Genomic DNA, 13,504 nt, shown 5'->3' on the forward strand with positions numbered 1-13,504 from the left:
GCAACCTGATTCCACCTCCGAGGCTCACACAACTTTTACTGACTTTGCGCATCCTCCTCAAATGCATCACAGGCAAATGTGGGGAGCGTGAAGAAAATCTTTTGATCTCATATTTGAGAGCTTGTGAAGAACGGAAATATTACCTGGTATTTTCTTTCCATTTTCACATGCCCCCGTTTTGGTTGAAGTATCTGCTTTCACCCAAAAGCACATTTGAAATGAAGAGCTTTTTCAATGCGTTATCCTCTATCAATAGACCTTCAAGTAGCCAGTTACAACTTTTGTGATAGCACTCAGTAAAGTGTAGTTTCTAGAAGTTCTCTGATAAAAAGATGATGGAACATTTCTGCAACAATTGTGCTCAAACTTAACTTGTATTAAGGTTGACTAGACACCAGGACCACTTACAGAAGCAAAAGTTCACAATCTCTATGAGATTCATAAGAAAACCATAAAATAAGGAATAAACTTTTCTTTTTTTTTAGACGGAGCCTCAAGCTATCCCCCTGGGTAGAGTGCCATGGCATCACCGCTCACAGCAACCTCCAACTCCTGGGCTCAAGCGAGTCTCCTGCCTCAGCCTCCCAAGTAGCTGGGACTACAGGCACCCGCCACAACGCCCGGCCATTTTTTGGTTGCAGCCATCGTTGTTGTTTGGCGGGCCGGGCTGGGGATTCGAACCCGCCACCTTAGGTGTATGTGGCTGGCGCCTTAGCCGCTTGAGCCACAGGCGCCGAGCCAGAATAAACTTCTTTTGATGATTTGATTACTCAAGGGCCTGGTGTGCCTTTTGGACCAATAGCAGAACTTCAATCAGCAAACAATCAATTTGGCTAAGAACCTCTATGCTATTGTGATATATAAACAGAGGCTTTCTATACAAGCAGGGGTTAATACATAAAACTTTTAAAAGAGTTTTTCTTTAGAGTTTCCAGGTGATAAAAAGCATGCCTACTCACAAAAACACAGGCAACATTGCCTGACATGTTTGAACTATATAAACTTGTCCTATAGAAATGTGGGCACATCAACATGTAAATACCAATATCACCTGAAACATTCACCTTTTCTTTGTGTTAGGAACATTTCAATTCTTCTCTCCTAGCTATTTTGAAATACACAATAAATCATAGCTAACTATAATCTCTACTGTACCACTGAAAACTAGAACTTGTTCCTTCTCTCTAACTGTTAACACCAGTTAACCAAATTATCTTCATTCCCTCCTCCTCACATCCCTTCCTAGCCTCTGGTAACCACCATTCTACTCCCTAACTCCATGAGATCTACTTTTTCAGCTTGGCTCCTACGTATGAGTGACAACATGCTATATTTGTCTTTCTTTGTATGGTCTGTTTCACCCAATATAGTGACCTCCAGTTCCATCCATGTTGTTGCATGACAGAATTTCATTTTATTTTACGGCCAAATAATATTCCATTGTGCATATGTGCAACAGTTTCTTTATCCATTCATCTGCTGATGGACACTTAGGTTGATTCCATATCTCAGCCATTGTGAATAGTGCTGCAATGAACGTGGGGGTGCAGGTATCACTTTGATATACTAATTATTTTTTCTTTTAGATATAAAACTAACCATGAGATTACTAGATGGTATGATAATCCATCTAGTAATGGTTTTGGAAGGAACCTCCATAATGCTTTCTTTTTCTTTTTCCTTTCTTTTACTTTAAGACAAAGTCTCACTTTGTTGCCCTTGGTAGAGTGCTATGGTGTCATAGCTCACAGCAACCTCAAATTCTTGGGCTGTAGGGATTCTCTTGCCTCAGCCTCCCAAATAGCTGGGACTACAGGCATCTGCCACAACGTCCGGCTATTTATAGAGATTGGGTCTCACTCTTGCTCAGGCTGGTCTTGAACCTGGGAGCTCAGGACAATCTACCTGGCTTGGCCTCCCAGAGGACTATGATTACAGGCATGAGCCACTGTGCCCAGCCCCATGATGTTTTCTATAATGGCTGTACTGTTTTACATTCCCACCAACAGTATATGTGTATCCTTACCCTTTCTCTGCATCCTAATCAGCATTTGATTTTTATCTTTTTGGTATTAGCCTTTCTAACTGGGCAAGATGATATCAATAATTATTACTGATGCTGAGCATTATTTCATATGTACCTGTTGGCCATATGTATGTTTTCTTTTGAGAAATGTCTATTCAGGTCTTTTGCCCATTTTTAAATAAGATTATTCGTTTTTTTCCTATTGAGTTGTTGCCAACCCATTTTGACAAAGGTGCCAAGAATGAGCATTGGGGAAAGAAATAACAGTCTCTTTAATAAATCGTGCTGGGAAAACTGGATATCCATATGCAGAATAATGAAAGTAGATCCTCATTTTTCACCACATAGAAGAACAACTTAAAATGGATTAAAGACTCAAATCTAAGACCTGAAACTACAAAAAGAAAACATTGGGAAAACATTACAAGATATTGTTTTGGGGCAAAGCATTTTTGGATAAGACCTCAAAAGTATAGACAACAAAAGTAAAAATAAATGGGTTAAATCAAGCTAAAAATCTTCTGTGCAGCAAAGTAAACAGACAAAGAAACAAGCCACAGAATGGAAAAAATATTTGCAAACTCTCCATCTGACAAAGGATCAATAACCTGGAAATATAAATAACTCAAACAATTCAATAGTAACTAACATATTCTTATTAGAGAATATTAGAATACAAAGGAAACTTAAAGCTTACGGATCAGTTATACCATTTTACAACTTAGAAAAAGAATCAGAAAAGAAAAATTAGCATAACAAAGTTCAAAAGCTTTCTAAGGAACAGAGTCAAAATTCTAACCCATATTTGTAAGCCCAGTTCTCATTCCACTCCATCACAATGCATGTCCTGAAAACGCACCAGTAGTGGCCATCCATCTTCTGGAAGAGTAAGACTATTCCTAAAGCCCACAGAAAGTAACAAAGCAGTCCTTGAAATGAAGTAGTCAGAGATAGGGAGTGGGGTTTGCGTAAATAGCTACATAAAGAGATATTATTCAATCGTTATTGTTATGTTTACATAAATTTGTAATAAGTGGAAAAAAATTTATGAAGGGAAAATGTATGTTATAAAAGCATATAAACATTATAAGCCTGAACTACATGAGACAGATGCTTAGGAAGAAGACTGGAAGGTAGCAAATGGACCCAAAAGTAAATATAGTCTCCAGTGGGAGGCAAGGGAGTGAGATGTGGGTGATTTGTTGTCCTATTTTCCTGTGTTTTCCAACATTTTTATAATGCTCCTGTATTACTTTTTCTAATGAAAAAAATTTAAATAACTTTCTTTTTTTGTTGTTAAAAATGGTGTATTCTGCACTCAGTTTAGGCTAGGGTCTCCACAGAAGCTCCATAAAGCCAATCCCTACTGGGTTTAGAAATCTGCCTTCTATTCTCTAAGAGACATAAATCAGTGAAATACATATATTCATGGAAAGATGAGGATGTGGAAAGAACATTTATTTTGGAGATAACTCTTCAAAGGAAGTTGAAAGGGATGGAGAAGTCAGAAACTATGTCCTTGTTACACGTAATTCAAACTGTGTGGGGTTCCATATATTCATACTGACATTGAAAACTCAGCAAGCATTGAGGACAGAACCACTGCAGCAACTCGAGTCAGCAAACAGAACCAATGAAAGTTCAGGAATCTAGGTTTGTGTATTTACCCTAGAATAGGTTCAAGGGAGTGCATTGCCCCAGGTTTTCACTGTATTTCCTGGGAGGACAATTTTTTGTTTTTCTTACAGTATTATGCTTATTCTTAATTTTCTTATTTTCCCATGAGAATGATAGCTACCAAAGGACAGATATTTTTGTCTTCCTTATTTTATTTTTTACCTGTTATATAGAAATAATTTTACACATAAAGAACAGTTTCAAAAATAATACAAAGAATTGCCATATATCCTTCACCCAGCCTCCCCTAAGCTAAACACGTTATATAATCATACAAAAATTGTCAAAACCAAGAAAATAAAAGTAGTACAATGCTAGTAACGAAGACACAGAAATTATTTAAATATCACCATTTGCCCTAATATCATTATTTTTTTCTGTCTAAGGAGCCAATCTTGGATCTCACACTACATTTAGTTATCCCGTAAACTTAGTCTCTTCTAGTCTGAGACGTTTCCCCTGTCTTTCCTGGATTTTCATGATATTGATTAGTTGTTTTCAGAATAAATCTCAATTTGGGTTTTTCTGATGTTTTCCCATGATTAGATGAAGGCATTGTCAGCAAGAGCATCACAAATTCAATACTGTACCCTTCTCAGTGCATTGCACCATGGGGTTCATAATGCTAATATTTTATCATGGGTGACGGTAACCTTGATAATCTGATTAAGATGTCCACTGGCTTCTCTACTGCTAAGATAATGATTTTTCTTTTATAATTAATAAATAACATGGGAAAATACTTTGAGACTATGCACATAATCTATTTCTCTTCAAATGTTTGCCCATTTGGCCCAGTCAAATTAACACATAAAATTTACCATCACAACAGGTGAGGATACTGGAGCTTCAAGAACTTAACCGACTTGTTCAGCATCACAGTGATGGTGGGTAGAAGAGCCACCACTCAAACTGAGATCTGTTCATTTCCAACGTTCCACTCCTTGCCTTGACCTCACTCATTTAGAAAGTGAGGAGGCTCAAAGAAGGTGAAAGGCTCGCTGAAGTTTCAAAGTAGACAGGGTTAGCACAGGATGCCAGGTCTGCTGCCACCTCATTTCCCACCGGCTCTTTTCCCCTACATTGCTTTGGGCGACTTCAGTTTAGTAAATTCTTATAGCTAGTCCTTTCCCCACAGCCTCCCTAAGAGTGTTTTCCAATGGAGAGCACACGAGTCAGTACCTGATGAACTATTACAAGGTGAGATTTGATCAACCAAATGATCTTACTATCCACGGACAACCAAAAATGACTTGGACTTTGTAATGCTTCACGGGACCTAAAAAAATGAAAAGTTCTCATGATGAGATTTACTGGGATCCCTATTATCTCCCCTTCCTTCAAGTTCAATATTTTAATTAGTGGATTTTTTAAGATCTAGAGAACACGATTATTAAGTTCGAGGAGGTTTTATATTGTGAAGGGTTTATGATAGAATCTTGACCTACTTATGACAGAATCTTGACTTGGTTCAAAGTATAGTTGACCCTTGAGCAACTTGGAGATTAGGGGCGAAAATGTAATGCATGGTCAAAAATGAATATATGACTTTTGACTCCTCCAAAACTTAACTACTAATATCCTCCTGGGGATTGAAGGAAGCCTTACTGATAACATAAACAGATGATTAACATATATGTTGTATGTTATATGTATTACATATAGTATTCTCACAATAAACAAGCTAAAGAGAAAAATTTAAGAAAATCATAAAGGAAAGAAAATATATTTTCTTTTCATTAAGTGGAAGTGGATCATCATAAATATGTTCATCCTTGTTGTATTCACTGTGAGTAGACTGAGAAGGAGGAGGAAGAGGAGACACTCCTCACTGTCTCAGTGGTGGCAGACACAGAAGGATGGAGGAGGCAGAGGGGACGCTGGCAGCAGACCTGGCACCCTGTGCTAACCTTGTCTGTTTTGTCATTTCAGCAAGCCTTTCACCTTCTTTGAGGCTCCTCACTTTCTAAATAAGTGAGGTCAAGGGAAGGAGTAAAACATTGGAGAAGGGAAGTGGAGGAATTTTTATAGGAAAAAAAATCCACATGTGAGAGGACCCATGTCTGTGTTGTCAAGGATAAGCTGTGATTCCCAATCCTCCACTTCTTGGCATCTAGACAATAGAACGCTCACCCACCTACTGACCTTTTGAAAAAAATAAATAAATACATAAATGAAGACTGAATAGTAAATTTCCTATAATTCTATTGATTTAATTTAGTATTTGTGGAATATTCAGTAATTTAGGAAAAAAAAAACCCAAATTGAAATAATTTAATCTTTTTTGGTGCTTGAAAAATTCCCTAACAAAGTATATGGTAAACCTAGAAAGAGTTAGAAAATACAAATAAACATAAAAAAGAACATAAGTGATCATCTTATACCAACCACTGGTTCTAATCATGCTCTTCCAACTTAATAGATGTGAGATCTCAAACAAGTTACTCCACTTTTCTGAGCCTCTTTTATTGTCCACCTACAGAATATCAATTTCAGGTTCTTGGAATGTTGGAATGGAAAATGACTATTACGTTTCTAACAGTTCTTAGCTCATTCCAGGTGGTTGATTTGAATTCTTTCTCTGCCTGCTCCATGCTTGCTCTCACCATCCTCTGTTTTAAGGATGGGTATTTTCTTTCAACGGTATATGCCAAAAGCTATTTCTTTTAAACAAACTTTACTTCATTTAGAAATGACTGATCTGTTTCCATAGGTTTGCCTTTTCCAGAATGTCATATAGTTGGAATTATACAGTACGTGACTGGCATTTAAGATCGGCTTATTTCATTTAGTAATACACATTTAAGTATCCTCCATCTCTTCTCATAGCTTGAAAGCTCATCTCTTTTTAGCACTAAATCATACTCCACTGTCATGATATACCACAGTTTATATATCCATTCATTTACTGAAGGACATCTTATTTGCTTCTTAGTTTTGACAATTATGAATAAAGTTGTTATAAATATCCATGTGCAGAATTTTGTATGGAACTAAGATTTTATCTCCTTTGAGTAAATATCAAGGAATAAAATTGCTTGATATTATGGTATAAGAGAGTATGTTTAGTTTTGTAAGAACCTGCTAAAATGTCTTCTAGAGTAGCAGTACCATTTTGAACTCTCACCAGCAATGAATGGGGCTTCCTGTTGCTCCACATCCTCACCAGCATTTGACATTGTCAATATTCTGGATTTTGGTCATTTTAACAGATGCATAGTGGTATCTCACTGTTGCTTTACTTTGCATTTTCCTGATGCCATACGATGTGGAGCATCTTGTCAAATGTTTATTTGCCATCTGCATATTTTCTTTAGTGAGGTGTCTGTTAAGATCTTTAGCCTCCTTTTCAGTTGGTTTGTGTGTTTTCTTACTGATGAGTTTTGAGAGTTCTGTATACAGTCCAGATAGCAGTTCTTTATCAGATATCTTTTAGAAATATTTCTCCTAATGAATGGCTTGTCTTTTCTTTTGATAGCATTTTTCACAGAGCAGAAATTTTTAATTTTAATGACATCCATATTATAGATTTTTTCATTCATACATTATACCTTATACACATAGATACCTTATACATACATACCTGATGTATCTCAAAATTCATTGCCAAACTCATTGTCACCTAGATTTCTTCTTTATCATGATTTTTAAATTTTTTACAGACAAGGTCTCACTATGTTGCACAGGCTGGCCTCAAACTCCTGGGCTCAAGTAATCTTTCTGCCTCCTCCCAAATAGCTGAGACTACAGGTAGGCACCACCACACCCAGAGTACTGTGATGTTTTAATGGTGACTGTTTTCCTTTTCTCTTCCCTTCTCCATTTGTTAACTGACATTCTTCTGTAAGGATGAGATTTCCCACCTCTCTCCCTGTTTTGTGAATTATCTATATCAACATGGACTCGTGGATATTTATTTTATTCTGTGGGTCATAATCCAATAGCATCATTATTTATTTTGTTTTTCAAGTTGTTTCATCTTTGGGCATTAGGAGCTTCTTTCGTTTTGGAAGGTAGTTTCCATTTAATATGCATGCATTCTTTCTGAGCACTTCTTTGTTTTTGATTGCCACCAGATGTTCCAGAGTCAACTCATGATTTCTTTGCTTTATCTCTGGAATCAACCATTTCTTTGAGAGTCCCTAGTTCTTTTCATGGAAGTAAAACATTTCAAAACCAAGATCTGGCCATAGGTATGTAATACTAGGATATCAATCCTGTTAGCTCATCTTGGTGGACAGAACTAGGGAGAGTGTGTGTGCGTGTGTATGCACACATCTGTGTATTTGATATTGTCTGTTCTTGCTCCTTCCCCATTTTTCTATTACGTTCTTTGTCATTTGGTTCTCATTTCTTTTTAATGCAGATTAGTATGAGGGTATAAATGATTAGGATACATTGTTTGTGTTTCTAAGGTGAAGTTCAACTTGTAGTTAAGGCAGTTGAGCCCTTCATCTTGGGGCTGTGCTGTACACCTTCACCATGTGTCCATCAGGTAAGAGCTTACCAATACCCTTCTCTCCTCTCCTATTTAATTTCTTCCCTTCCCCCACTTGAATATACTTGTGTTATTCTCTCCTATGGATATGTATTTGTTCTTCTATTAGATTGGATACTTGCATTTCCATTCTTGTAATACTTTACTAAGAAGAATGTGTTTCAACTCCATCTAGGTTAATACAAAAGGTAAAGTCACCATCATTTTTATGGCAGAATAGTACATCATGGCATACATATACCACAGTTTATTAATCCATTTATAGGTTGATGGGCACTTGGGTTGCTTCCACATTTTGGCAATTGTGAATTGAGCTACAGTAAACATTCTAATGCAAATGTCCTTGTGGTAAAATGATTTATGTTTTTCTAGGTAGATTCCTAATAATGGAATTGTGGGCTCAAATGGAATGTCCACATTTAGCACATTGAGAATTCTCTATACTTCTTTCCATAAAGGCTGCATTAGTTTGCAATCCCACAAACAGTGCAAAAGTGTTCCCTTCTCTCTACATACCCAACAGGACCTGCAGCTTTGAGTTTTTTGTGGTGTGGGCTATTCTCTATAGGGTTAGGTGATATCTCAGGGTGGTTTTTTTTTTTTTTTTTTTTTTGTAGCGACAGAGTCTCACTTTTTCGCCCTCGGTAGAGTGCAGCGGAGTCGCTCCAGCAACCTCCAACTCCTGGGCTTAGGTGATTCTTCTGCCTCAGCCTCCCAAGTAGCTGGGACTACAGGCGCCCACCACAACGTCTGGCTATCAGGGTGGTTTTGATTTGCATTTCTCTGATGATTAGGGACAATGTGCATTTTTTCATGTTTGTTAACCATTCGCCTGTCCTCTTCAGAGAAGGTTCTGTTCATGCCTCTTACCCAGTGATATAGATAGGATTGTTTGCTCTTTGTTTATTGATTGAGTTCTCTGTAGGTTCTGGTTATCAATCCTTTGTCAGAATTATAAGATGAAAATATCTTTTCCTGTTCTGAAGATTCTTCTTTTGCTTTGATTGTTATGTCCTTAGCTGTACAGAAGCTTTTTAGTTTAATTAAGTCCCATTTATTTATTTTTATTAATGATGCCATTGCAGATGCTGTTTTCTTCATAAAATCATTCCCCAGGCCTATATCATCTAGAGTTCTTCCCATGCTTTCCTCTAGAATTTTTATCATCTCATGTCTTAGATTTAAATCTTTTATCCATCAAGAGTTAATAGTTTTTCATTTTGTTTGGAATCAGAAAAAAAAATAATAAAACTATATAGTAATGAAAACAAATCCAGAGGCATCACTCTACCAGACTTCAGGTTATACTACAAGTCCACGGTAATTAAAACAGCATGGTATTGGCACAAAAATGGAGACAAAGATCTATGAAACAGAGCTGAAAACCCAGTGATGAAATCTGCCTCTTACTGTCACCTGAACTTTGATAAACCAAACAAAAGTATACACTAGGGGAAAGAACCCCTATTCAACAAATTGTGCTGAGAGAATTGGTTAACCACATGTAAAAGACTGAAACTTGGCCCATACCTGTCACCACTTACAAAAACTGGTTCTTATTTTTAAGATTTCTTTTGTCTGTAGTATGTATACTTTGCAAATATTTGTATTCTAGTTTATCAAATGTCTTTGACTTTGTTTATAGTATTCTTTTCATGTATGAGGGCTGTCTGGAAAATATCCGGCCATGGACTATGAAAAATAGAGACATATATGGCTGTATTCCTTCTGGATAGCCCTCATATTTTTAAATTGTATGTAGTCAGATTCATCAATCTTTCCTTATATTGTATATTTTGAGTCATAGTTAGAAAGCCTTTCCTTATCTCTAGGTTAAAGAGAAATTCTGTCAGTATTCTTACAGTACTTATAAGGATCCATTTTTGACATTTGGGTCCTAATTCATTTAGAGTTTATTCCAGTCTCTTCTGTAAAATGAGGACATAATTTATATTTTTCTTTTTCATTTGCTGGTTTTACCAGGACTAGTTATGAAAAAGTCCTTGTTGGGTGGCGCCTGTGGCTCAAAGGAGTAGGGTGCCAGCCCCATATGCCAGAGGTGGCAGGTTCAAACCCAGCCCCAGCCAAAAACTGCAAAAAAAAAAAGAAAGTCCTTGTTTATCCGATCTTTACCCTGATACTTTGCAGTAACATCTTTGTCATACATTAAATTACTGGTTTCCTCAGTGTTGTGGGGTTTTATTTTCATGAATAAATAAAAAAATGTAGAAGGGTTTTTTAGCATCTATGAAGATAGTCATATGAATTATTTCCTTCAATTTGTTAATATAGTATATTAATGGATATCGTATTATCAAACCAATATCATATGCTTATAATAAATCTCACATAGGCATGTTATATTGTTTCAATAATATGGCATTAGAATCTGTTTACTAATATCATGTTAATATTATACTAATATTTATAATATTTTTTATTATATTTATGGGTGATAATTGGTCTCTAGTTTCTTTGTCACATTTAGGTATCTATGTTTTATTTGTTTCATAAAAGGAGTTAAGATGTTTTCTTTCCATTTTCAATCATCAGAAATAATTCAAAGTACATTGAGATAATCTCATATTTAGAGGTTTGGTAGAATTACCCTGTAAAATCATCTGAGTCTCACGTTTTTTTTATATGAGGTAAATCTTTGAAACTTTCTCGATTTCTTCTGTGGAAATTGATGTGCTCAAGTTTTCTAAATCAAATGGGCTTATTTTTAGTAGTCTGGATTTATATGAGAAATCACCCACTTTAAGTATGTTTTCAAATGTATTTGCACAGAGATCTAAAAGTAGTATCTTAGTTTATATTTAAATTTCTTCTATCTTATCTGTTCTTGTTTTGTATAACTTTACTTTCTCCTCTTTTTAAAATTTAGTTACTGAAGTTACTGTTTTGGTAATGTTCAAAAAAAAGTCCCCAGTGATTCATGATTTTAAATTAGACCTACTTTTCTCTATTCTCTGATTCATTAATTTCTATTTTGACCTTATTTTCCTCCTTATTCCTTTTTTTGTTTATTTTTTCTTCTAATTTTTTGTGATCTGAGCATTTCAATTATTTTCAATGTTTCACTTTTACTGATAAAAGTGTATAATTCAGTGAATTACCCTCTCTGATCACCATTTTGAATGAATTCCATAGATTCTCAAAAGTAGTGTTTTCAATGTTATTTTATTTTTAAATTTTATAATGTCAATTTACATTTTTTCTGATACACAAAAGTTGTTTCATAAAAGATTTTCTTAATTTCAAGGTGAAGGTCTTTTCTGGTTTTTTTGTTGTTGTTGTTATTGTGCTGTTAATAATGTCTGCTTTTATTGTAATTAGAACACTGTTTGCAATATTTTATTTTATAGAAATTATTATTTTATTTATGTTCCAGTATTGATCAATATATATTTGCTATTATTAGACAATTCAATATATAACCATAAAATATACCCTATTGATTATGTTGTTCAGATTTTCCCTCTCCTTATGATTTTTCAGTTTTATCTATTTGCCACATGGAGTGTTTTATTAATCTCTCCCACTATGAATGTTAATTCCTGAGGTTTTTTCTTCATAAAGGTGGTTTCTGTCTTTTTACTGAGTAAATATTTATTAGTGATACAGCTGCATGTGAATTATGACTTCTAGCACTAATATGTATCCTGTGTCTCTAAGAAACATACTTTAAATAAAAATAAATGGAAAAGTAAATATAAAGAAAGATATATCATGTAAACACTAACTAAAAGGAAACTACATTAACACTGGACAGCATAGACTTCAGAATATCTCCAGAGATAAAGGTCAATTCTACAGGAAGACATAACGATCTTAAATGTGTATGTACCTAATAATAAAGCTTCAAAATACCTGACACAAAAGTACAAGTCATTAGCCTGGGAGACTGCAATAGTCCTCTCTCACTAATTGGTAAAACAAGTAGGCAGAAAATCAGAAAGTATATACATGGCTGAATAGCACTGTCAACCAACTTAGCTTACTGATATTAATAGACTGCTCTATCCAGCAACAAATGAAATATATACCCTTTCCAAGTGCACATAGACTAGCTACCAGGATAGACTATATTCTGATTCATGAAACAAATTTTAAATTTAAAAGAATAGACATATACTGGGGTGGTGCCTATGGCTGAAGGAGTAGGGCGCTGGCCCTATATGCCAGAGGTGGTGGGTTCAAACCCAGCCTCGGCCAAAAAAAAAAAAAAATCAAAATATAAAAGTATATTATTTAGGGGTTATAGCAACATTAATATAGAAGTCAATAACAAAAAGATAATCTGGAAAACCCTCAAATGTTTCAAAAATAAAAAGGACATTTTAGATAACCCATAGGTCAAAGAGACAGGTATAGATAACATTATTTTGAATTGAATAAAAATAAGAATATAGTATATGAAAATCCGACACAGTTAATGTAGTGTCTAGATGGAAATTTATGCCATTGAATGCATAAATCAGAAAAGAGAAAAGATCTAAAATTTGTAACCTAAGATTTTACCTTAAATAACTAAACTAGAAGAGCAATGAGACCTACTGTGAGAAGAAATTAAATAGTGAAGATCAGAAAACAGATCGAAGACAATAAAGAAAATCAATGAAACCCCCCCCCCCAAAAAAACTGTTAAAAGTGACTTAATTCTAGCCAAGAAAAAACAAATAAAAATATTTGCTACTAGGTCACTAATGTTTTGTGGCTTGGAATCTACTTTGCTACCAGTAGCTCTTGCTTTCCATTTGCCCACTATTAATTTCTCCATCCCTTTATTTTAAGCCTTGTCTGAATAGGTTGTTTTAGGTCTAGCATTGTATGCAGCTTATAGTGGGATCTTGGGTTGTGACCCAACTTAAGAGTTAATTAAGAATTAAGTAATGAGCTAAGCTCATTAACATTTATTGATATGACTGATGTCATTTCCATCCAATATTCCATAATACTATATGACTGTATATATTTTTCTATGATTTCTATTTTTTTCTCTGTAAGATGCAAATGTTATTCTTTTTATTTATATTTTGCTTTTGTTTTTAGGAAGTATTTTTGCCCTTCATCCTTGGGTTTCTTTTACTATTTGGTTCATCGGTGATTTCCGCCCCTAGGATTCTTTAACACACACCTATTGCTTACAAAGCAGTTATCTTTGTTTTGTTTTTTTTTTCATTACCTTCCTTATCTTAGTTTTAGTTGCATTACTTCCACTTTATCACAAACACATAATTTCAGTGCATTGACATGCTAGCCTTCATTTCTAGTGTCTTAGCTATATGTGCGCACGTACA

Source organism: Otolemur garnettii, unplaced genomic scaffold (assembly GCF_000181295.1).
Source record: "Otolemur garnettii isolate 467f Iridium unplaced genomic scaffold, OtoGar3 scaffold00231, whole genome shotgun sequence".
NCBI classification, from domain to species: domain Eukaryota; kingdom Metazoa; phylum Chordata; class Mammalia; order Primates; family Galagidae; genus Otolemur; species Otolemur garnettii.